The sequence below is a fragment of the Pongo pygmaeus genome, chromosome 19, assembly GCF_028885625.2.
Source record: "Pongo pygmaeus isolate AG05252 chromosome 19, NHGRI_mPonPyg2-v2.0_pri, whole genome shotgun sequence".
In the NCBI taxonomy this organism is placed as follows: domain Eukaryota; kingdom Metazoa; phylum Chordata; class Mammalia; order Primates; family Hominidae; genus Pongo; species Pongo pygmaeus.
In genome coordinates this window covers 99,645,202-99,670,601 of record NC_072392.2, presented here as the reverse complement: position 1 = coordinate 99,670,601, position 25,400 = coordinate 99,645,202, and the positions used below count along the sequence as shown (strand labels likewise).

Below are 25,400 nucleotides of genomic sequence, written 5' to 3'. Positions count from 1 at the left end.
GCTCTTGGCTGCACTCGGTTCTGAGGTCTCAAATACACATCGATGGCCTCAGTGGTGGTTTCCGCCACCTTCCTTCTTACCACCACCCCCTCCTTGTTGTGGGCCCTGGACACGAGGCCAGTCGGGGAAGCCTGGGCTTGGGGAAAGGGGCATTGTGGGGGTGTCTAGGTGCCCTAGCGTCCAGATGTCCAGGCTCCAAGTGTCCAGACACCAGGTTCCCAGGTGTCCAGGTCCTGCTTGGACTGTCACCTCCTTCTAGGACATAGACCCTGCATTCATAGAGTGGAGGCCCCATGAACCTCCAGCTTCTGATTGACATCTAATTTCCAGATGAGGTCATCCTGAACTTCGGCTGGGCCCTAAATCCGATGACACTTAGGCATTGGAGAAAGGGAAAGCCAGAGGATGACTGAGACCCAGAGCGGAGAAGGTGCGTGGAGGTGGAGGCAGAGGCTGGAGCCATGCAGGGCTGCAAGCCCAGGAGCACCTGGGGCCCGCAGAAGCTGGAAGAGACCAGGAAGGTTTCCCCCAACTCCACCTCCCCGGGCGCCTCCAGAGGGAACACGGCCCTTAGGCACCTCGATTCTGGACTTGTGGCCTCCAGACCTGTGAGAGAATGGAATTTTGTTGTTTTACATGAACAACTTTGCGGAAATTTGTTACAGCAGTTTAGGAAGGTAAAACAACACTGCTTTTACACCTCAAAGGCATAGAAGGTTATACAGTGCAGGGACCCTCCAGGCACCGTGCCCCTCCCATTTGGTTTTAGCAAAGTCCCACACACAGCATGGGCGTGGCACCTCACCTTTGTCCCGGAGCAGCACCTAGAAAGTCTTTAACCACTTGTCCACGTAATCTCCTTCTTCTCGATGGCTACCAGGCTGCATGGCCTCGGCTCACCTCTCCCTTACCCAGCCGCCCCCTCCCAGGCACTTAGCCTGTGTCCAGCCCCAGGTGCCGCCGGCATCTTCCCACAAATGTCCTGCCTCTACATCGTGGCACCCTGGTGGGACTCGGTGGTGGGAGAGATCCCTGGAAGTAGAACTGCTGGGTGAACAGCATTTTATCGGTTGAGGGTGGCTGGATGAGTCTCTCCAGAAGTCACAGGCACCTCCCTTCCCACCCCCAACTGGACTACTTCACAGGAAGGACGGAAGGACGGGGGCCCTGCAGCCCAGGGCAGGCCTGGCTGTGGCACCTGGCACGCGGGGCTTCCTGAGGGGCTGGCACTTGCCACAGCCCCTGCCCACGGGTCGGAGCGCTCTGGCTGCAGGATCTGTGGCCACGAAGGCGGGAGGGAGGGCTTGGCTCGCTCCCCGGGCGTGTTGATGGACACGCAATTAACCTGCCTGTGGATATGTTGGCACTGAACTGGAACAGGAAGTTAGCATATAAACCAGAGCCTTTCAAGTTATGACAAATTCATCAAACAAATGAACCCGTGAGCACAGAGGGCAGTGTGCGTCCAGCCTCTGCGCGCTCCGGTGGAGATAAGCGTCCCCTCCGCTGGGAGGACCAAGGCCCTTTCCAGCCTTTCCCCTGAGCTCCAGGCCCGTGTCTTCCTGGATGCCCGGGGCAGGGACGGGGGCTGGTCTGGAGCAGACACAGGCAGGTGGTCGTGTCCCACCAGTGACTCCACACGTCTCTCTGGGCCTCAATTTCCCCCGCTCTCTGGGGAGAGGCCGCTTCCATGATTGGCCTGGTAATGTCTGATTTCCCTTCTGAGTTCCAGATGCCAGCTTTGACCCAGTCCTGCTAAAACCCAACAGCATCCCAGCTGACCCTGCTGTGAGAGCAGGTTCCAGAGCCGGTTCCCTCTGGGGGGTGTCCTTTAAGTCAGGGGTCCCCAACCCCTGGGCTATGGACCTGTTGGTGTCCTGTTAGGAACTGGACTGCGCAACAGCAAGGGAGCTGCGGGTGAGAAAGCGTCCCCACCTGAGCTCCGCCTCCTGTCAGATCAGCAGTGGCGTTAGATTCTCATAGGCACGGAACCTAAGAACCCTATTGTGAACTGTGTATGTGAGGGATCTGGATTGCACCCTTCTTATGAGACTCTGATGCCTGATGATCTGAGGTGGAACAGTTTCATCCTGAAACCACCACCACCCTCACTGTTCATGGAAAGATTGCCTTTCACGAAACCCATCCTGGGTGCCAAAAAGGTTGGGGACCGCTATTTTAAGTTGTAAGCCCAGCACAGGTTTCTAAATGGCCCCATGCTGCTACAGAGCTGGAACGGCGGCCTCCGGGCAGGGGTGCCTGCAGGAACCAGTTCAGGTGGGGGCCTCTGGTCAACCCCTTCACTGGACACGAAGGAACTGAGCCTGGGAGCTCTTGGCTGTCACTCAGGGTTACTCAGCTCACGCTGTGGGCAGCGCTGGGACTGGGGGAAGCCCCCTCGCAGACCTCCTGGGCAGCCCAGGAAGAGCCACTCTGGCCTTCCCAGCCTGTTGGACCTGAGACCTCAGGCCACTGCGGTGCTGAGGCCAGAAGAAGCAAGACAGGATCCTCTCTTGGGGCTGAGGCTGGAGGCTGGTGGTGTCGTGAAAGGGTCCCCAAGCCAGTGTCCCCTAGCTGTCACGAGGTGAGGGGGCATTATCCCTGGGCAGGGCTCCTGCACCCCTGACCTGTCCTGTGTCTGTGGTGCTGCCAGCAGCCCCTCCTGTCCCCAACACAGCCCCTGTCCTGGCTGCCCCCGTGCAGGTCCAGGCCCCTCCCTGGCTGTTGAACTCAGACACCACACCCAGGTGTCTGGGATGATGGTGCAGGAGGAAGCACCTTGGGCCTATTACAGACGCGGTTCCACCCGCTGTGGACCGGCCCTGGGTCCCCCCAAGAGGTACATTGAAGTCCTGATCCCCAGTGCCTGAGACTGCAGCCTTATTTGGAAACAGGGTCTTTGCAGATGTGACCGAGTGAAGATGAGAGAACCTGCTTGCGGCTGTGTTGGCAGCTGAACTGGAAGGGAATTTCACTTTATCACCAAGGCCCTGATCCAGTGACTCTCATCCTTATAGAGGGACATTTTCACACAGGGACACATGGAGGGGAGAGAAGGCTGCGTGAAGACGGAGTCAGAGATGCCTGGGAGTGGCATCTACAAGGGTCGCTGGGAGCCACCAGGAGCTGAGGGAGAGGCCTGGGCCAGGTTCTCCTGCAGAGCCTCAGACAGAACCAGCCCTGCCAACACCTTGGCCTCAGGCTTCAGGCCTCTAGAGCCACAAGAAAACGAATTTCTGTCGTGGTTTTTTTGTTTTTTTGGAGACGGAGTCTCGCTCTGTCACGGCTGGAGTGCAATGGCGCAATCTCGGCTCACCACAACCTCCTTCCCAGGTTCAAGTGATTGTCCTGCTTCAGCCTCCCGAGCAGCTGGGATTACAGGCATGTGCCACCACGCCCAGCTAATTTTCTGTATTTCTAATAGAGATGGGGTTTCTCCATGTTGGTCAGGCTGGTCACGAACTCTTGACCTCAGGTGATCCACCTGCCTCGGCCTCCCAAAGTGCTGGGATTATAGGCGTGAGCCACCGCGCCTGGCCAAATTTCTGTTGTTTGAAGCCCTCAGTTTGTGGTGGTTTGGTATGGCAGCCGCAGGACATGCATACGACCCCCTCCCGTTTTCCCTTCCCTTCCCTTCCCTTCAGTAGGAGCCGAGGAACCAGCTAGTGCCTTGTGTGGTGGGAGGAGAGATAGGAGGTCGGAGAGCAAGGCACGCGAGCAGGGGAGCAGGGAGGAGGCATCCTGGGGGAGGTGGAGCCCGCTTCTCCCCATGGACGAGGGGAGTCACAAAGGAGGAGACGTCTGGCTGTGTTGGTCAGTGGAGATGAGAGTCTTAATCAAACATGGAAAGGAGGAAGGCTGGAGTCAGCTCTCTGGTGCTGGACTACAATTACAATATTGGTGCGAATGCATGTGGCTTTTCTTTTTCTCTTTTTCTGAGACGGAGTCTTACTGTGTCACTCAGGCTATAGTGCAATGGCGCAATCTCAGCTCACTGCAACCTCCGCCTCCCGGTTCAAGAGATTCTCCTGCCTCAGTCTCCTAAGGAGCTGGGATTACAGGCATGTGCCACCACACCCAACTAATTTTTGTATTTTTAGTAGAGACGAGGTTTCACCACGTTGGCCAGGCTGGTCTTGAACTCCTGACCTTGTGATCTGCCTGCCTCGTCCTCCCAAAGTGCTGGGATTACAGTCGTGAGCCACTGCACCAGGTCTCTCTCTCTTTTTTTTAAGGGTCTCACTCTTGTTGCCCATGCTGGGGTGCGGTGGCAGGATCAAGGCTCACTGTAACCTCGAACTCCTGGGCTCAACTGATCCTCCCTCCTCAGCCTCCTGAGTAGCTTGGACTACAAGCATGAGACACCATGCTGGGCTTCATGCTTTTTCATATAGTAGATGGATATAGTGAGGTAGAGGCGTGTGTGTTTGTGTGTGTGTGCACAGTTCCTAGCTCTGCCTGTCAGAAGGACCCAGAAACAATGAAGTCTCAGTAGTCATGTGCACACCCAGTGCCCTGCCGAGATCTAAATTCCGTTTCCCACTAACAGGAACAGGGGTTCTTTGGAGAGAAGGGTACATCCAGGGCTGGGGCAGGGAATGTTTGAGATGAGCCTGGGATATCCTGTTGTGCCAGAAAGTCAGGAAGCACCCAAGGAAACAGGCTGGGCGTGGTGGCTCATGCCTGTAATCCCAGCACTTTGGGAGGCCAAGGGGGGAAGATTGCTTGAGCCCAGGAATTTGAGAACAGCCTCGCCAACATGGCAAAACCCCGTCTCTACAAACAAACACACACAAAAAATTAGCCGAGCACGGTCTGTATTAGTCTGTTATTACGCTGCTAATAAAGACATACCTGAGTCCGAGTAACTTATAAAGGAAAGAGGTTTAGTGGACTCACAGTTCCACATGGCTGGGAAAGCCTCACAATCATGGCGGAAGGTGAAGGAGGAACAAAATCACCTCTTACATGGAGGCAGACAGAGCGCGCGTGCAGGGGAACTCCCCTTTATAAAACCATCAGATCTCGTGAGACTTACTTACTACCTCATGAAAACAGCACGGGAAAGACCCAACCCCATATTCAATTCCTCCCCCTGGGTCCTTCCCGCCATGCAGGGGAATTATGGGAACTACAATTCAAGATGAGATTTGCGTGGGGACACAGCCAAACCACATCCATGTCACATGTCTGTGGTCCCAGGTACTCGGGAGGCTGAAGCAGGAGGATCACTTGAGCTGGGGCAGTCGAGGCTGCAATGAGCCAAGACTGCACCACTGCACTCCAGCCTGGGCAACACAGTGAGACCATCTCAAAATAAATAAATAAAAGAGGCCGGGCACGGTGGCTCACGCCTGCAATCCCAGCACTTTGGGAGGCTGAGGCGGGCAGATCATGAAGTCAGGAGATCAAGACCATCCTGGCTAACATGGTGAAACCCCATCTCTACTAAAAATATAAAAAATTAGCGGGGCGTGGTGGTGGGCGCCTGTAGTCCCAGCTACTCAGGAGGCTGAGGCAGGAGAATGGCGTGAACCTGGGAGGTGGAGGTTGCAGTGAGCCGAGATTGCGCCACTGCACTCCAGCCTGGGCGACAGAGAGAGACTCCATCTCAAAAAAAATAATAATAATAATAGTAAAATAAATAAATAAATAAATAAATAAAAGATGGAGATGTGTCAAAAGGCAAGAGATGGCTCAAGGGGCTTCCCTCTGGCCAAACCTAGAACAATTTATACATAAATGGGGAGTGCAGCAGAAGGAATAATGGAATTAGAAAACTTCCATTTGTCATGGCTGGGCATGGTGGCTTACACCTGTAATCCCAGCACTTTTGGAGGCTGAGGCAGGTGGGATCACCTGAGGTCAGTAGTTAGAGACCAGCCTGGCTAACATGGTGACACCCTGTCTCTACTAAAAATACAAAACATTAGCTGGACATGGTGGTGGGCACCTGTAATCCCAGCTACTCAGGAGGCTGAGGCAGGAGAGTCATTTGAACCCGGGAGGCAGAGGTTGCAGTGAGCCGAGATTATGCCACTGCACTCCAGCCTGGGTGACAAAAGTGAAACTCCATCTCAAAAAAAAAAAAAAAGTGGGTCTGGCATGGTGGCTCACGCCTGTAATCCCAGCACTTTGGGAGATAGAGGTGGGCGGATCACAAGGTCAGGAGTTTGAGACCAGCCTGGCTAACATGGTGAAACTCTGTCTCTACTAAAAATACAAAAAATTAGCCGGGGGTGGTGGCAGGCGCCTGTTGTCCCAGCTACTCAGAAGGCTGAGGCAGGAGAATCGCTTGAACCTGGGAGGCAGAGGTTGCAGTGAGTCGAGATCGCGCCACTGCACTCCAGCCTGGGCCACAGAGCCAGACCCCGTAAAAGAAACAAAACAAACAAAAACAAGCAAAAAAACAAAAACAGAGAGAGAGAATTTAAAAAGGTGGTGAAATGTGAACGCTTGGCGATTCTGGGTGACCAGGATCTAGGAGCTCTTTGTACGATTCTAACCACTTTTTTGTAAGTTGGAAGTCATTCAAAAGCATGAAGCTACAAATAACAAAACCCTGTTTAGGTATGAAAAGACAAAGTACAGACTGGAAGAAGATTTCTGTAAACCACAGATATCAAACCAAGGGCTAGTATCTAAAATATGTAAAGAATGCTTAAAGCTCAAAGGTGAAAAAACAAACAATTCAATTGGAAAGTGAGCAAAAGACATGAACAGACATTTCACTAGAGAGGTTATATAGATGGCAAATAAGCACATGAAAAGATGTTCAACATCATCAGTGGTCAGGAAAATGCAAACTAAAAAACACAGTGAGATACCAGCCCACGCCTATCAGAATGGTTAAAGTAAAAAACAGTCATGAAACCAAATGCTGGCAAGGATGTGGAGAAACCGAATTACTTGTGTGTTACTGGTGGGAATGTAAAATGATACAACCTCTCCAGAAGATAGTTTGGCAGTTTCTTTAAAAATTAAACATGTTGGAGAAACCCCATCTCTACTAAAAATACAAAAATTAGCCCGGCATGGTGGCGCACACCTGTAATCCCAGCTACTCGGGAGGCTGAGACAGGAGAATCACTTGAACTTGGGAGGCGAAGGTTGTAGTGAGTGGAGATCGTGCCACTGCACTCCAGCCTGGGCGACGGAGTGAGACTTCATCTCAAAAAAAAAAAAAAAAAAAAAAAAAAAAATTAAACTTGTAACTACTAAACAGCCCTGCAATCGCATTCCTAGGCATTTGTCCCAGAGCAAAGATTTATGTTCACATAAAATCCTGAACATCCATGTACACAGCAGCTCTGTTCATAAGAGCTGAAAGCAGAAAGAACCCAGATGCCTTTCAGTGGGTGAATGGTCAGACACTGTGGTACCTCCACACCCTGGAATACCACTCAACAAAGAAATGAATGAGCTCTTGGCCAGGCACGGTGCCTCACGCCTGTAATCCCAGCACTTTGGAGGCCGAGGCGGGCGGATCATTTAAGGTCAGGAGTTCGAGACCAGCCTGGCCAATATGGTAAAACCCCATCTCTACTAAAACTACAAAAATTAGCCAGGTGTGGTGGTGGGTGCCTGTAGTCCCAGCTACTTGGGAGGCTGAGGCAGGAGAATCACTTGAACCCGGGAGACAGAGGTTGCAGTGAGCGGAGATCATGCCACTGCACTCCAGCCTGGGTGACAGAGCAAGACTCTGTTTCAAAAAGAAAGAGAGAAAGAAAAGAAAGAGAGAAAGAAAAGAAAGAGAGAAAGAAAAGAAAGAGAGAAAGAAAGAGAGACAGAGAGGAAGGAAGGGAGGGAGGAAAGAAGGAAGGAAGGAAGGAAGGGGCTCTTGACACCACAGCCCGGATGGATTTCCAGAGAATTATGCTAAGAGAAAACAGCCCATCCCACCATGGGGATCAGGAGAGGATGGAGGGCTGGTGGGTGTGGGCTGTAAACAGGTGACACCGAGATCCTTGTGGCGATGGAAAGCCTGGGTGTCTTGGCGATCCCTATGCCAGTATCCTCGATATCCTTGCTGGGGCATTGTAGTACAGTTCTGCAAGATGTTACCATTGGGGGAAATGGGGAAAAGGGTATGTGGGATCACTGTGTTAGTTCTTTTTTTTTTTTTTTTTTGAGACGGAGTTTCACTCTTGTTGCCAGGCTGGAGTGCAGTGGTGCAATCTCGGCTCACCGCAACCTCCGCCTCCCAGGTTCAAGCGATTCTCCTGCCTCAGCCTCCTGAGTAGCTGGGATTAGAGGCACGTGCCACCACACCCAGCTAATTTTGTATTTTCAGTAGAGATGGGGTTTCTCCATGTTGGTCAGGCTGGTCTCAAACTCTCGACTTCAGGTGATCCTCCCGCCTTGGCCTCCCAAACTGCTGGGATTACAGTCGCGAGCCACCATGCCCAGCCTACTGTGTTATTTCTGATAACTGCATGTGAATCTACAATTATTCCAAATGAAAAAGCTTACCAAAAAAATCCTGGTGTGTTTGTGTGTGTGCGCGCGTATTCACGTGCACGTGTGCCTGTGTGATTTTACATAATTGCTACATATTGTTGGCCAAGGCTCTGCCTATTGGCAAATTCCCAAGTCGATTCTGAGACTGAGGCTCAGGAGACCTCCAGGGTCTACAGAGAAGGTGCGTATCTTCTGAAGCCCTCCACCTCCACTAGGCCACCACCTCCCACTGCAATTCCACTTCTGTTATTTGAGAATGTGCTGGGAGCCAGGCACTGAGCTGGAGCCCGGAATACACAGCAGGCGGGACCTGCTGTCACATGCTGCTCCCAGGCTAGGAGGGGACGCAGATGAGGTTGGTGCACAAAGACAGTCCAGGAAGCAAGGCCAGTTCCCGGGGGCTACAGCCCCCCACAGCCCCAGCTTCCATTCCCCATGCCTCACAACCCCCCCCCGCCCACAACTGCATGAGGCCGTCTTTTAATTTCCTGGGACCCCTGTTCAGACCAAGTTCATCAGCACCCCACACCCAGCAAGAACCTGGGATCCAGTTTCCAATCACTTGTTCACCCCTCGCTGACCAAGGCTTGGTGTGACGACCTCCAGGAAGGGACCTCAAGTGCACAGCAGGCGAGCAAGTGGCCCTGAGTGGAGCAGAGAGTGGAGCAGTGGCTCTCTGTCCACCACTGCCTCCACCACGCCCCTGCTGCCCTTTAGCCCGCACCGCCTTGACCTCTCACACACTGGGAAAACCAGGAGAAAGTTACACTGATGCATCTGAGTAAGGTTCCCCAGGAACCTGCACCAGAATCACTAAGGGAGCCTATTCTGCCAGCTTCCTGGGCCCCCTCCCCGAGTGAAGAAACCAAATTTCCTGGCTGGGAATCAGAATTTAACATGCGCTCTCCCAGGGAGAATCCCACCTGTGGACAGGAGTCTCCGCAGCGTGACTCTCGCCCCTGGGGCTTTGGACTCTGCCGCAGAGTAACAGAAATTCAGAAAACGTTTCCCTCATGTAGCAATTTGACAACAAAACATGTTCACCAGGCCCGGCACAGTGGCTCACACCTGTAACCCCAGCACTGTGGGAGGCCAAGGCGGGTGGATCACGAGGTCAGGAGATCGAGACCAGCCTGGCCAACATGGTGAAACCCCGTCTCTACTAAAAATACAAATTGGCCAGGCGTGGTGGCTCCCGCCTGTAATCCCAGCACTTTGGGAGGCCGAGGCGGGCAGATCACGAGGTCAGGAGATCGAGACCAGCCTGGCCAACATGGTGAAACCCCATCTCTACTAAAAATACAAAAATCAGCCGGGCGTGGTGGTGCACGCCTGTAGTCCCAGCTACTTGGGAGGCTGAGGCAGGAGAATCACTTGAACCTGGGAGGTGGAGGTTGCAGTGAGCCGAGATCACGCCATTGCACTCCAGCCTGGGCAACAGAGCGAAACTCCGTCTTAAAAAAAAAATAATAATAATACAAACAGGCCAGGCGTGGTGGCTCACGCCTGTAATCCCAGCACTTTGGGAGGCCAAGGTAGGCAGATCACGAGGTCAGGAGATCGAGACCATCCTGGCTAACACAGTGAAACCCCGTCTCTACTAAAAATACAAAAAATTAGCCGGGTGCGGTGGCGGGCGCCTGTAGTCCCAGCTACTTGGGAGACTGAGGCAGGAGAATGGCGTGAACCCTGGAGGCGGAGCTGGCAGTGGGCCAAGATGGCACCACTGCACTCCAGCCTGGGTGACAGAGCGAGACTCTGTCTCAAAAAAAATAAAAAAAAAATAAAAATACAAACAATTAGCTGGGCATGGTGGTGCATGCGTCAAAAAAACAAAACAAAACACCACCAGGCCCACATGGTCTCAAAGAATTTTTTTTTTTTTTGAGATGGAATCTCGCTCTGTCGCCCAGGCTGGAGTGCAGTGGCGCAATCTTGGCTCACTGCAAGCTCCGCCTCCCGGGTTCAAGTGATTCTCTGTCCTCAGCCTGCCAAGTAGCTGGGACTACAGGTGCCCGCCACTGCACTGGGCTAATTTTTCGGTTTTTTAGTAGAGACGGGGTTTCACCATGTTAGCCAAGATGGTCTCGATCTCCTGACCTTGTGATCCAGCCACCTCTACCTCCCAAAGTGCTGGGATTACAGGTGTGAGCCACCGCGCCCGGCCGACCAGGCTGGTCTTGAACTCCTGGCCTCAAGCAGTCCTCCCGCCCTCCCTAAGTGTTGGTAGGGATTGCAGGCGTAAACCACTGCACCTGGCTCTTACTCTTAATTTCTAAGCGATCTCATTATAGTCAAAGAATGTGAACTGTATGGTTTCTGCTTGTAACCTATTGAGATTTCTCTTTTTTTTTTCTTTTCTTTTTTTTTTTTTTTTGAGACACAGTTTTGCTCTTGTTGCCCAGGCTGGAGGGCAATGGCGCGATCTCGGCTCACCGCAACCTCCGCCTCCTGGATTCAAGCGATTCTCCTGCTTCAGCCTCCCGAGTAGCTAGGATTACAGGCATGCGCCACCAAGCCTGGCTGATTTTGTATTTTTTTCTCAGTAGAGATGGGGTTTCTCCACGTTGGTCAGGCTGGTCTCGAACTCCTGACCTCAGGTGATCCACCAGCCTCGGCCTCCCAAAGTGCTGGGATTATAGGCGTGATCCACCATGCCCGGCCTGAGATTCTTTTGTGGTTCAATAAATGATCAATTCTGGGGACTAATTTATGTGTGAAAACAATATAGTCTCTGTTCATTGATTATAAAGTTCCATTATATAGATCCGTTGGATCAAGTTTGTTATTTGTGCTTTTCTTTAATTTTTATTTTTTTGAGACGGAGTCTTGCTCTGTAGCCCAGGCTGGAGTGCAGTGGCATAATCTCAGCTCACTGCAAGCTCCGCCTCCCGGGTTCACGCCATTCTCCTGCCTCAGCTTCCCGAGTAGCTGGGACTATAGGCGCCTGCCACCACACCCAGCTAATTTTTTTTGTATTTTTTAGTAGAGACGGGATTTCACCATGTTAGCCAGGATGGTGTCCATCTCCTGACCTCGTAATCTGCCTGCCTTGGCCTCCCAAAGTGCTGGAATTACAGGCGTGAGCCACGGCACCTGGCCTGTTTGTGCTTTTCAAATCTATTATATCCCTAATTGCTTTGGGTCCACTTGGTGTCTCAATTTCTGAGACCAAATGTGGATTTATTAATATGTGTCCTTCTATAATTTTTTGCTCTCTCTGTTTTGAAGATATGTTGGTTGGTCCACAGTAGTTCACAATTGGTGTGGCCAACTCTGTAGAAAGAGGCTCGTCACCTACTCCCACTCCTCTCTTTGCCTTCCTCTTCTCTACTCAAGGGAAATGCCCAGATTCCTGGTCTCCGTCACAGATAGGGGGGTTCACATAACCTGGTTCTGGCCAAGAAGATGCAGGCAGAAAGAGAGAAGCTTTGTGGGGATGGCCTGTTGCCTCAGCTCTTCCTTCTTCTTCTGGAACAGGATATCATAACTAGGGGGGCGGCAACCATCCTGCAACCACAAGGACAGAAGCCAAAAGCCACCAAGAGACAGAACCCTTATCTGAGGTGATGTCACAGGTGGCTGCATTCACCTTGGACTTCTACCCCCTTCCATTGCACTGCATGAGACAAACCCGTGCGCTGGGAAGTTTTCTGTCATTTGCAGCTGGACGGTTACAGAAGCAGCTGATCCAGCTGGCGTATCTCTGTGAGGGTTGGAGTGGAAATCATATGGGTTTCTACCCATCCCATGTTTTTGGTCTTTATTTCTTTGGGTCTTTTATTAATATTACGATAGCTGCTCTTTTTTTGCTAGCATTTGTCTGTATTTATTGAAGGATAATAAACGTATATCAAAGCACACTTATTTTCAATATACTGTCCTATGAATGCTCACATAATGAACACACCCATGCAGCCTACACCCGGGTCAGAAAACAGAACCTTTGTGTGGGGTGACTTTTTCCCTCTTTCCAGTTTCAGTGTTTCTGCAGTATCTTCTTCTGGGAGGTGTGTGCGGGTCACAGAGCCTCTGCCTCAAACGGGCCTCTATGATCAAGAAGCAGAACGTTTCACAAGACTGAGGTGGGCAGGTGCAGGGGCAGCACTCAGAGGCCCCAGCACCTCCTGGTCCTGAGTCCTTCCCCCTCTTGGCTCTGGCTCAGGACAGGAGCAAGTCAGCTGGCAGGCACTGCAGCAGGGGCAGGCGTCCCACTTACACCCGGGGGATGCAGAGGAAGGGGAGAGCATCTCCACCAGCAGCCCTGGGGCACACGGCCCTTGTGTCCAGCGTGCAACTCTTGCCCCACATCCACCCAACCCGGCTGTGACCATGGTCACCATGATTGACCCGGGCCCCACTTGACACTGATGAAGTCTATGGACCCCTTCTGAAAAGGTTTTTAAAATAAAGTATATAGGATTATAAAGAGAACCAATTACACTGAAATACAATAATAAATGTATATGAGTTTGCATATATATATATATTTTTTTCTTGTCTTGCTTTCTTTCTTAATTTCTTTTTTGAGACACGGTCTTGCTCTGTTGCCCAGGCTGGAGTGCAGCGGCACAATCACGGCTCACTGCAGCCTGGAACTCCTGGCCTCAAGCAATCCTCCTGCCTCAGCCTCCTAAGTATCTGGGACTACAGGCACGCACCACCATGCCTAGCTAATTTTTAAATTTTTTGTAGAGACACAGGGGCTCCCCATGTTACCCACGCTGGTCTTGAATTCCTGGACTCAAGCAATCCTATTTCCTCAGCCTCCCAAAGCACTGGGATTACAGCATGAGCCACCACGCCCTAACCCCTGCATATATTTTTTATACTTGTACACATTAATGCATATTAATTATACTTATTAATGCATCACAAAAGTTCTGGTACATGCAATACGTGTGTTTGTGATGAACAGAAACAGTATTTTAAGATATCTGTGGCCAGGTGCACTGGCTGACACCTATAATCCCAGCACTTTGGAGGCCGAGGCAGGTGGATTACTTGAGATCAGGAGTTTAAGACCAACCTGGCTGGCTGGGTGTGGTGGCTCACATCTGTAACCCCAGCACTTTGGGAGGCTGAGGTGGGCTGACCATGAGGTCAGGAGATCAAGACCATCCTGGCCAACATGGTGAAATCCCGTCTCTACTAAAAATACAAAAATAAGCCAGACGTGGTGGCATGCGCCTATAGTCCCAGCTCCTTGGGAGGCTGAGGCAGGAGAATCGCTTGAACCCAGGAGGCAGAGGTTGCAGTGAGCCGAGATGGCGGCACTGCACTCCAGCCTAGGCGACAGGGCAAGACTCCATTTCCAAAAACAGATATCTGCAACAATCGCAGCATGATTTGAGTCATTTTAGTTATTTTAGTTATGTCATACATTCATCACTGAAGGAAATGTCAAGTTTTGGTTAGAGATCAGTGAAAATAAATAACGAGTTGGGGCTGATTAAAAAAAAAAAAAAGTGGAACAGGGTGAGGTGGCTCATACCTGTAATCCCAGCACTTTGGGAGGTCAAGGAGAGAGGATCACTTGAGGCCAGGAGTTTCAGACGAGCCTGGAAAACGTAGCAAGACCTCATCTCTACAAAGCAAACATGAAAAATTAGCTGGGTGTAGTGGCTCAAACCCTCTGGTCCCAGCTGCTTGGGAGGCTGAGGTGGGAGGATTGCTTGACCCTGGGAGGTGGAGGCTGCAATGACTCCTGTGCTGTACTACAGTGACCCTCCTGCTGTACTCCCTGTCTCAAAAAACTCCACAAAACCAAACAAGCCCCAATTTTTTTTTTTTTGAGACGGAGTCTCGCTCTGTCACCCAGGCTGCAGTGCAGAGGTGCGATCTCTGCTCACTGAAACCTCCGCCTCCTGGGTTCAAGTGATACTTCTGCCTCAGCCTCCTGAGTAGCTAGGACTACAGGTGCGCCACCACACCTGGCTAATTTTTTTATTTTTAGTAGAGACAGGGTTTCACCATGTTGGTCAGGCTGGTCTCTAACTCAGGTGATCCGCCCACCTAGGCCTCCCCAAGTGCTGGGATTACAGGCATGAGCCACCATGCCTGGCCTGTTCAACTTTTTTCCTCTAATGGTTTGGAAGTTTTACATATTTCTATTCATCTAGTGGTGACGTTAAATTTTTTTATTTTTTATTTATTTTATTTTATTTTTTTTTCTTGAGATGGAGTTTCACTCTTGTCCAGGCCGGAGTTCAGTGGCACAATCTTGGTTCACTGCAACCTCCGCCTCCTCAGTTCAGATGATTCTCTTGCCTCAGCCTCCCGAGTAGCTGGGATTACAGGCGTCCGACACCACGCCCAGCTAATTTTTGTATTTTTAGTAGAGACGAGATTTCACCATCTTGGCAAGGCTGGTCTCCAACTCCTGACCTCAAGTGATCCGCCCACCTCGGGTTCCCAAAGTGCTGGGATTACAGGCGTGAGCCACCGCGCCCAGCCGGTTACTTTAAATGTTTAACATGTGCACTTTACTTGCCTCTTCCTACCCGCGTCCAGAGTTCCTCGGTCGTACATGATTCCTTCTGAAAAGATGCGGCCGCTGTGCGGTTTTCCCTCCCTCCTCCTCCTCTCCCATAGCCTATGCTGGGATCATCCAGAGCCTCCTTGCAGACAGTTGTGAGCGTTTCCAACATGAAGCCCCTCGCCGGCCCATGTATCCCTCGTCTCCCTCTTGGAGTTGTGTTTTATTTTGCTAGGGTACCTCATCTAGTAATGATTTCAGATAGTACTTGTTGGAAAGAAACTCTCTGAGCACTTGGCATGACCAAAAACAGTGTTTGTTCTTCCTCCCCACGGAATGGCCGTTGGGCCTGACATCGAATTAGAGCCTCCAAATCTTCCCTCCGAACCGTGAAGGTGCCCCCTTCGCAGTGTCTGAATCCCAGGTTGCCAATGCATGATGTCAGATACAGGCTTTTTCCTCTCTCCTTCCCCTCCTCCTTTCTTCTTTCTTCCTTCTTCCTCCTCCTCCACCTCTTCTTTTTCTTCCTCTTCCTCCTCCTTCTCCCCTTCTTCTTCTTGTCTTTTTATTTTTTATTTTTTAAACTCACAGGTTTTTTTCCCCACTGGACGCTTTTCTCTTTTTTCTCTGTCCTGAAATGTTTTCAAGTGTCTTTTTGGCCCTGGGCAGTTTTCTTTCTTCGCTTCCTTTAACATTCTCTCCCTCCCGTTCCCTCTTCCCCTGGAATTCCATTTAAGTGGTGGAAAAAACTCTGGGCCTGTTTTCCATATTTCTGAACTTTTCCTTCACACATTATAACCTTTCTGCCCTGTGACCTGTGTTCCACTGAATTCCCCAGCTGGGCCTCCCAGCCCACTCACTCGGGCTCAGCTGAGACCCATCGATTTGAGGATTTCCTGTTTCAATGCCCCAAGTTTTAATTTCCCAAGATATCTAGTGGAGTTTTGGAAAGTATCTTCCTAAGCTTATTTCCATTTATTTATTTATTTATTTATTTTGAGACGGAGTCCCGCTCTGTCGCCCAGGCTGGAGTGCAGTGGCGCAATCTCGCCTCACTGCAAGCTCCGCCTCCCGGGTTCACACCATTCTCCTACCTCAGCCTCCCGAGTAGCTGGGACTACAGGCGCCCGCCACCACGCCCAGCTAATTTTTTATATTTTAGTGGAGACGGGGTTTCACCGTGTTAGCCAGGATGGTCTCGATCTCCTGACCTCGTGATCCACCTGCCTCGGCCTCCCAAAGTGCTGGGATTGAGAGGTGACAGCGTGCTGGCAGTCCTCGTTCGCTCTCGGTGCCTCCTCTGCCTGGGCTCCCACTTTGGTGGCACTTGAGGAGCCCTTCAGCCCGCCGCTGCACTGTGGGAGCCCCTTCCTGGGCTGGCCGAGGCCGGAGCCGGCTCCCTCTGCTTGTGGGGAGGTGTGGAGGGAGAGGCGCGGGCGGGAACCTGGGCTGTGCGCGGTGCTCGCGGGCCAGCATGAGTTCCGGGTGGGTGTGGGCTCGGCGGGCCCGCACTCGGGGCGGCCGGCCGGCCCTGCCAGCCCCGGGCAATGAGGGGCTTAGCACCTGGGCCAGCGGCTGCGGAGGGTGTGCTGGGTCCCCCAGCAGTGCCGCCCACCAGCGCTGCGCTGGATTTCTCGCCAGGCCTTAGCTGCCTTCCCGCGGGGCAGGGCTCGGGACCTGCAGCCCGCCATGCCTGAGCCTCCCCCCGCCCCCCGCCTCCCTGGGCTCCTGTGCAGCCTGAGCCTCCCCGACGAGCGCCGCCCCCTGCTCCACGGCGCCCAGTCCCATCGACCACCCAAGGGCTGAGGAGTGCGGGCGAACGGCGCGGGATTGGTAGGCAGCTCCACCTGCAGTCCCAGTGCGAGATCCACTGGGTGAAGCCAGCTGGGCTCCTGAGTCTAGTGGGAACTTGGAGAATCTTTATGTCTAGCTAAGGGATTGTAAATACACCAATCGGCACTCTGTATCTAGCCCAAGTTTTGTAAACACACCAATCAGCACCCAGTGTCTAGCTCAGGGTTTGTGAATGCACCAATCGACACTCTGTGTCTAGCACTCTGGTGCGGACTTGGAGAACCTTTGTGTCCACACTCTGTATCTAGCTAATCTGGTGGGGACTTGGAGAACCTTTGTTTCCACACTCTGTATCTAGCTAATCTGGTGGGGACTTGGAGAACCTTTGTGTCTAGCTCAGGGATTGTAAACGCACCAATCAGCACCATGTCAAAACAGACCACTCGGCTCTACCAATCAGCAGGATGTGGGTGGGGCCAGGTAACAGAATAAAAGCAGGCTCCTGGAGCAAGCAGTGGCAACTTGTTTGGGTCCCCTTACACATTGTGGAAGCTTTGTTCTTTTGCTCTTTGCAATAAATTTTGCTACTGCTCACTCTTTGGGTCCACACTACCTTTATGTGCTGTAACACTCACTGCGAAGGTCTGCAGCTTCACTCCTGAAGCCAGCAGCCCACGAGCCAACTGGGAGGAACAAACAACTCCAGACGCGCTGCCTTAAGAGCTGTAGCACTCACCGCCAAGGTCTGCAGCTTCACTCCTGAGCCAGCCAGACCACGAACCCACCAGAAGGAAGAAACTCCGAACACATCTGAATATCAGAAGGAACAAACTCCGGACACGCCTCCTTTAAGAACTGTAACACTCACCTTGAGGGTCCGCAACTTCATTCTTGAAGTCAGTGAGACCAAGAACCCACCAATTCCGGACACAGGATTACAAGTGTGAGCCACCACGCCCGGCCTCTATTTATTTTTTATAATTTTTGAGACAGAGTCTTACTTTGTTGTCCAGGCTGGAGTGCAATGATGCAATCTTGGCTCACTGCAACCTCTGCCTCCCGGATTCAAGTGATTCTCCTGCCTCAGCCTCCTGAGTAGCTGGGATTACAGGCACCCGCCACCACGCCCAGCTCATTTTTGTATTTTTAGTAGGGACAGGGTTTCACCATGTTGGTCAAGCTGGTCTCAAATGCCTGACCTCAAGCAATCCACCCGCCTTGGACTCCCAAAGTGCTGGGATTACAGGCGCGAGCCACTGTGTCCTGCCCCAAAGCTTATTTTTATTTGTTCACATGAAGGCGGTTTTCCTGGTTATTATTTCTGAATCTTCTGTAAATTTTTGAATAATACCTAAAATTATGAGGAAAGAAGCAAAAATCTGAGTTCACTTCCCCAGATTCTTTTTTTAAAGAACAAAATCTCTTTTCTCTCTGAAGCTATTACTGGTGTTTTTGAACACTGTGTTCTGGAACTCTTGCTCAGTGTAAGTTACACAACTGTAGCAAACAGACCCCAAACGTAGCTGCCCATGCCAGCCAGCAGCTTATTTATCCCTGACCTGCCCGAGCAAGTGCCCCTGCAGGGTGGGGCCTGGTTGGGCCCCAGGCTGAAGGCTGCCCTGTCATCTTGCACATTTGTCTTCCACAATCTCTCTGATGTCCCCATTTCAGCCATCAGAAGGGGGAACCCTAAAAGCCTCCTGGAAGGGTGACCTGCTCCTGAAACTGGTGCACACTGCTTCTGCCAGATTCTGTTGGACACCACCAGTTACCCAGCCACACCTACTGCAAGGGAGCCTGGGAATGCAGACCAGCCAGGGGCCCCGTGAGAAGGGGTAACGGTCTCTATTGGACAGCCCGACGGCGGCCAGCCAGCCCTTGGCCTCCAGACATCTGTGAGACCCACCCTTCCTTCCACACCTTGTGTTAGAAAAAGTCACCATCATCTCCAGGGAGAAGACCCAGCCCAAAGCCTGCCTCTCTAGGATGGGCAGAGCCTTTCCGTGGGTCCCGATGAGTGTCTTCCGGGTCCAACTGACAGATGATTCATTAAGCCATCTGCTCCGCTCCCCCGCAAACCGAGCCTTCATCTGATCTTTGCCGCAGGCCGGCACACTTTTGTTGGACTGAGCTGCCTGAGTGACAGGCCTTGAACAGCCACCATCTTTTCTCCTACTGTTTGAGGCATAAACAGTGGCTCTTTCAACCTGGGAGTCCCAACTTTCTGGGGTAACTCTAATTGCAAACCGGCCCTCACTTTCTGGAAACAGTGGTCAAGCTACAGGGAATGGGTGCCTCGCGCTAACCTTCTGGCTCTTTCCTCCCTTTTCCCAGCGTTCCTAAGCCTTTGCCTCGGCACACCAGGGGACGTGTGGCATCATCTCCAATTCACCACATCCGTTTCCCTGTATCCCCAAACGTCAGGGCAGGCCTATCAGTTGGCTTTTGCCACAACAATGCTGCATAACGACGACCTTAAAGCTTGGCGGGCACGCTCACAGGGCTAGGGCCGACCTCCACCTGGCCGAGCCCCTGGCCTCCGGGTTCTGGGATGTGGGCTGGGCTGAGGTCCGCCCAGGTTTCTCGCTCCTTCTTGGAGCCCCCGTCAGTTATCTGCATTCTCCATTCTTCTCTGGGGCACGGCCTGCTTGTAGTGGGTCCCTGGCAAGCAGGAAGACCAGGCTGCCCTTGCTGGCACATTCCAAGCCTTTGCCCATTTCAAATCTACTACCTTCCCACTGGCCAGAGCATGTCACTGGCCAAGCCCAAAGTCAAGGGAGGAGAGCCCACCCACCACCCAGAGGCTACAGCAAGAAGACGGATGTAAAATTCTGCTACGGGGGAGTGGAAAACCGATGATTAAATTGCTAATTGAATTGTAAGTTAAACTGCTCTAAGGCATAGATGCTGGTGTAAATGCCTAAACAAAAGAGAAGTGGATTTCTCCCTTGACAACCATGGCAGGGTTTCAGTTTGACAATGGCCTTGATTCTTGCAGTCACTCAGGGCCCCAGGCTGAGGGTGACTCTGCTGTCCTCAAGCAAAGCTTCCTGTATCACCCTGGTTGTTGCCAGGCCCTGGGAAAGGAAAAGTGAATGGAGAGCCTTTTGGGCCAGTCACAGGAGAGGCACACGTCACTGCTGTCACCTCCACTGCAGGGGGCCACCCGGCCACACCCCTTGCCAGGGAACCTGGCAGATTCAGTCTCGCCCAGGCCAAGGAGGAGGGGCACCCAATCTCGCTGGACAGCGCCGGCTTTGCGCTAGTTAGTTCGCTCGTGTTAATTCTTCGGTTTGTGGTGCGTCCTTGGGGTTGGTGATCCCAGCTTTGTGTGGGATCCCTGCTTGTCTATCAGCACGTGGTCAGACACCTCAACTGTGGCTGACGGCTCGGGGCCCACGACTCCCCGCTCCCTCCAGGTGTTATTCCACAATGGGATCTCTTCTCTGTCCACCGCCTGTGCTGAGTGTACTCAGCCAAGGGTGAGGCTGCCCTCCCACAGACACCCCCAGCCATCCCCCTACTGCTGTCCCAGGGCCCCTCGGCTCCCCTGGGAGCTGCCGTCACCTGCCAGCAGGTTTCACTTCTGGGCACCAAGGCTATCGTTTCTTCCCTCCAGCCAGAGCAATGTCCCCACCCCCATCTCCCCAGGACTCCTCCAGATTTCTGGGCCACGGAGGGCACCCTTCTTGTCCCTCCTGGTTATAATGGACTTACAGTTTTTGTTTTTTTGGAGATGGAGTTTCACTCTCGTTGTTGCCCAGGCTGGAGTGCAATGGTGCGATCTCGACTCACCACAGCCTCCACCTCCTGGGTTCCAGCGATTCTCCTGCTTCAGCCTCCTGAATAGTTGGGACTACAGGCATTCGCCACCAAGGCTGGCTAATTTTGTATTTTTAGTAGAGAGGGGGTTTCTCCGTGTTGGTCAGGCTGGTCTTGAACTCCTGACCTCAGGTGATCTGCCTGCCTCAGACTCCCAAAGTGCTGTGCTGGGATTACAGGCGTGAGCCATTGCGCCTGGCCTCAGTTTTTTTATTTTTTTTATTTTTTTGTCATCTCCAGGGACTGGAAACAGGAGAGGAGGGTGTCAGGAGGAACTGTATGGAGGGCTACCTTGATTAAATCCCTTCTCAGCCTCTAAACCCATTCAGGTCTCTGGCCTTGGCTGCTTAATCCCTGGGAGCCACACCATTAAGGCAATATCGATCTGGGTCTGTGGGCTGCAACCAGGGCTGGAGGAGGTCAGGATGCTAGGAGGTCCTCCCTGAGTCCCCCAGACCCCGGGGCTGCTGTGGGCCTCAGGGGCACAGCAGAGTGCCTGCCTCAGAATTCTGGTGACCCCTGGAGTGGGGAACCCCAGGGTGGAGCCTTAAAAGTTGCTGTCTAGTGGCTCTGGCAACAGCAGTTGAGTTGGATGGTGGCTTTGGTGACAACGGTGCCAGGGACATGAGGACTGAGAAGGCCCAGGCTGGCCCGGCAGGACTCCAGCAGATCCTGGGATGTTTGTGACAAGACTGTGTTCCCTGGTGCTGGCTCCTCTGCCACGCTGTGCCTTATTTATGCCCAGGGTTCCACTTACCCTGCAGGGATGGACTGGACCCTGCAGGGAGAGGCTCTTTGAAATCTCACGGCCAGGGGCTGCTTTGCCTCTGTTTTTATTCTAGTTTGTGATTTCACTTTGACAAGGTTTGGACACTTAGGAAAATGGGAAAAGCACATTCCCTGAGGCCTGGGACTGCTGACACCCATGTGTGCCTCCTCAGTGAATTAAGACTGTGTCTGTTACTTTTAAAGAAGATGCAGGACACAGCGGACCAAAGTCCTCCACCTAGAAACAGACAACCCGCTTTACATGTTTCTGTTACAGAGAAGGCGACACTCACCAGCTCTTTGGCATCCCAAAGGCAGTTTTGTCACTTTTTCCCCTGCCGTGGTGAAGGCAATCGGGGGTAACAAGATAAGGTCCAGGCATTCTCCACCTTTGCTGCCGTACTGGGCCTGACTGAGGGCACAGGAGGCCCTTCCCTCACCCCCCGCTCCAGGGGAGATGTGCGCTCCAGCCTGGAAGAAGACCCCCTCTGGGGAGGGCGCGGGGCACAGGCCAAGCCGCCTGGCTGTGCTCTGCTCCAGATCTCAGTCCCTGGGCCCTGGTGCGGGTGTCCTGGCATTTCCCCTCAATGCGACCCAGCTCAGGGGACAGGGGTCACTCCTCCATTCGGGGTAAGCCTGGGGAAGCAGACGCCAATCCCACGAACCCTGCCCGGGCTCGGGGCCTAGGACGCTTTCCCTGGACTCCAGGATCCCTTTGTACGGAGTCACAGAACACAGCGTTATCGCTCGTCCGAGCCTAAGCACCCTCCTTCCTTCCCGGGTCCTGCGTCGCCTGCACGTCTCTCTGTAGATCCTCACGGAAACGTGCACAGCAGGGCTCTGAACTGAACCCAGGCTGCTCTGAGCCGAACCCTCTCCTGCCCGGGGCTGACCGTGTCCATCCAAGCCGCCGTCCCGCTACCCGCACCCCCGACGCTGGGTCACCTCCTCCCACCTCCCTCCCGACTCAGGCGCTTCTCCCGACAGCGGAGGGAGAGTCAAAAACCCACAACTCGGCGGCGGGATCCTGCCAGCTACAGCTGGGCGACCTGGGCGCACCCGCCGGCGCCGCAGTCTCGGGTCTCAGCGCATAGACCCCGGCCGCCCGCAGCCCCTCCCGCCAGCCACGCCCCCTGGGCCTCCCATTGGCCAAGCCGCCCGCGCCTCCGTGTGATCCCATTGGCCTGCGCCGGTGGCTCAGACAAAGGGAGCAGCCGCGGCGGGCGGTGATTGGGCGGGGTTGGGGGCGGGTCGGGCGGGCGCGCGGGTCCGGCGGTAGCTGCGCGCTGGGGAGGCGGGGAGCGCGGCGCTGGGGGAGGGGCGCGGTGTTTCGGGCCCGGGACCGGGAGGCGCGGGTATGCGGCGGGGCTTGGGCGCCTTCCCTCGCGGGGGCGGGGCAGTTCCACGTGGGTGGGGCTGCGCGCCCCGGAGGGCGGCGGCCGCGGGGCGCGGGGCGCGGGGCGCTGGGATCCCGCCCGCTCCTCCGCCCGCCTTCTCCGCCCTGCACCCCTCCCGCCCCAGGGCTCCTGCCCGGACGGCGGCCGCCGCCGCCTCGTCTTCCCCGAGGGCTCCGCGTCCGTCTCCGCAGCTCGGCCGGGAACCTGGGAATGCGGGAACTCGGACCCAGAAGGACGCACCCGAGCCAGGACCCGCCGCGGGGTCCCTCTGGCGGGCCGTGGCCGGGGAGAGGACGCGGGCCCTAGCGGTTGAAGACGGACGCAGCGGCCGGAAAGGCGAGCCGGGTCTCCGGCTCCTGACGCTTCCTGTGAGCTGGCTCGGCGGGGTGCGTCGCCGGGGAGGGAGGGACTGGCCGTGGGGCGAGCAGCCGGGCGGGGAGTGGCTTCTGGGGGCCTTCGCCAGCGGAGGGCCCGCGAGGCCGCCCTCGGAGCGCCGCCAGGTACGTGCGTTTTCCTTGTTTCCCGCGCTCCCAGAGCGCACTCTCGGTAGGGAACGAATAAAATCCCGGCTGGTGTGTAAGAGCCTTTCGCTGCAAACGTGTCTTTCTGCGGGATTCGGGGGGCCGCCGAACGCGGGGTAGACCCCGGCCCAAGGTGTTCCTACAGCTTCCACCAGGGACCCTTCTCCACCCTCACTGTGGGCTCGGAGCGGGTGCCAGTTTGGAAATGCTTGTCTCTTCTGCAGCTCCGATTGAATTCGCCCGGGAGGAGGTGCGCCCTGCCTCGGCCTCAGAGCTGGGACTACCGGGCTTTGTTCGCCGCAGCCCTCCCCACCCCGTCCTCCTGGAAAATCCGGATTTTTTCGAGTAGCGATGCTCAGTTTTGAGGGGCTTGTTTTCGGAGGAAGCTTGGGTTGGGAAAACCCGATATTGGCCTCAATCTGGCGGGCAGCTCCCCTTGTCTTGGAGCAGCCCCTCCTAGCCCCCGGAGCCCCGGACTTACACGGTTAGGAGACGCCCATGGGCTTTGCGGGTATTCTGGGGGGTCCGAGGAGGCCAGGTAGCCTGAGCGGGCTCCTTCCCCTCCCCCATGTGCACGTCAAACAAAAGAATCTTCCAACAGTTTTGGGGACAGAACTTTTCGGAATGTGAGCCTGTCCTCCCCGCCCCCCTTCCTAGAAAGGACAGGGGTCTTACAACAAAGGCAAGGCTGCGGTTGGAGCGGGCTGAAGGGAAGGAGCGCTGTAATTTTGGGGTACTTGATGAAAGAGAAACTCACTTTCTCTTTCTCCTCCCAAAATTAGAGGCAGCTGAGTCAGAGCTCTCCCTACTTTCTTACCTGATTAACGGGGTTTCACACGATGGTTGCATTTGGGGTGACTGGGTTTGAAGACTTTCAGAAGTGGAAAAGGATCCTGCTTGTGTGGGAGATTGGAAAGCTAGCCTCCACTCGGTGGGGGATAGAACCCCTATGGAGTGAAATGGATTCCTGGCCATTTTGCCGAAGATTGGAAATTTAAGGATTTGACGGGGCGGGGGTGATTTTGTGTCCTTTTCTCTCCCCCCTCCCCCCTCCCCAGTTTAGAACAAAGGGCGGAGGCGAAGGAGGCAAGATGGGCGGTGGGCTCGGAAGCCGGAGTCGAAAGAAGAACGTTATAAAAATCCCTCACTTCCCAGTCCCCGCGCACTCCCAAATAGCTCATCAGAGTTAGGGTGGGGACAAAGTGAATGCCCGCTTAGAGTCGGGTTTGGTACCCATGGCCCGGTTTTCGGCGCGGGCGTCCGGAGCCCGGGGGAACCTCCCCCAGCTCGTCCCAAGTCGCGGTTGGGGTCGAGAGAGGTCGGGGTACAGCGCGTGGTTTCTCCTGCCGCCTTCGAGGACCGAGACTCGGGGTTCGCGGCTCCCTGGCTGCGCGAGTCTCCTCGCCCCTCCTGCCCCCCCCACCCCCCCCCCCCACCCCCGCCAAAAGACGCTCGGAGCGCACACCCGCCTGCACCAAAGCCGGGGATCTCATTTCTCTCAAAATAAAACTCAACAAGCCATAAAGGCTCCCGATTCCAGTGGAAAAGGCGCCGCAGATTTATGGTCCCTCCAAATCCCCACACTCTAATTATCCCTGTTTTTAGTTTACTTATGGGTGGTGACCAATAAAATGATTTTCCATTTTGAATTTTTTTTCCGACATAAAAAATGCAAGCTTCGCTTCCCTCTTACCCGCTTGGACGGATCTTTTCCGTGCGGGAAGCAAAGAAATCCCGTTTCCCTCGGCCTTATCGGCCCAGGGTTGAGCTGCTGCCTCCGGTTGAGCGAACTGGGCCTGCCGCAGCACCTCCCAGCACCCCCGCCCCGCACACCTTAACTGCAATTTAAGGGAGAATATTCTTTCCGTCCTCTCTTCGCCCAAGGGCATTTGCAGGGACCCCTCCCTAGAAGTCTAGCCGTGGGCCTAGCGGCTGGAAGGGCCACCCCGCAGAGCGGGTCTCCGACAGCCCAGCCCGGTGACCTTTCAAACTGCGCCCTCCTGGGCCCCGCACTGAGCGCCAGCCTGGGGCGCCCAGGGGCCCCCACTGAGGAGGAAGGTTGCCGGACCGAGCCCTCGCCACCGCTTGGCGCCCCCATCCCCCATCTTCCTCCCTTTGTTCGCCTTTCCGGACGCCGACTTGGAGATGGCAGGAAAAAAA

General features: G+C 54.1%; 1 long non-coding RNA gene across 1 annotated transcript; it reads right to left on the bottom strand.

Annotated features, from left to right (window-relative positions):
* Nucleotides 1-12,345: 12,345 nt before the first annotated feature.
* LOC134738656 (uncharacterized) lies at nucleotides 12,346-24,132 on the bottom strand. Its single transcript, XR_010124574.1, has 3 exons — nucleotides 24,058-24,132; nucleotides 13,955-14,047; nucleotides 12,346-12,509 (listed from the first exon to the last, which is right to left on the bottom strand). It is a non-coding gene; the product is annotated as an uncharacterized LOC134738656 (long non-coding RNA).
* Nucleotides 24,133-25,400: the final 1,268 nt, after the last annotated feature.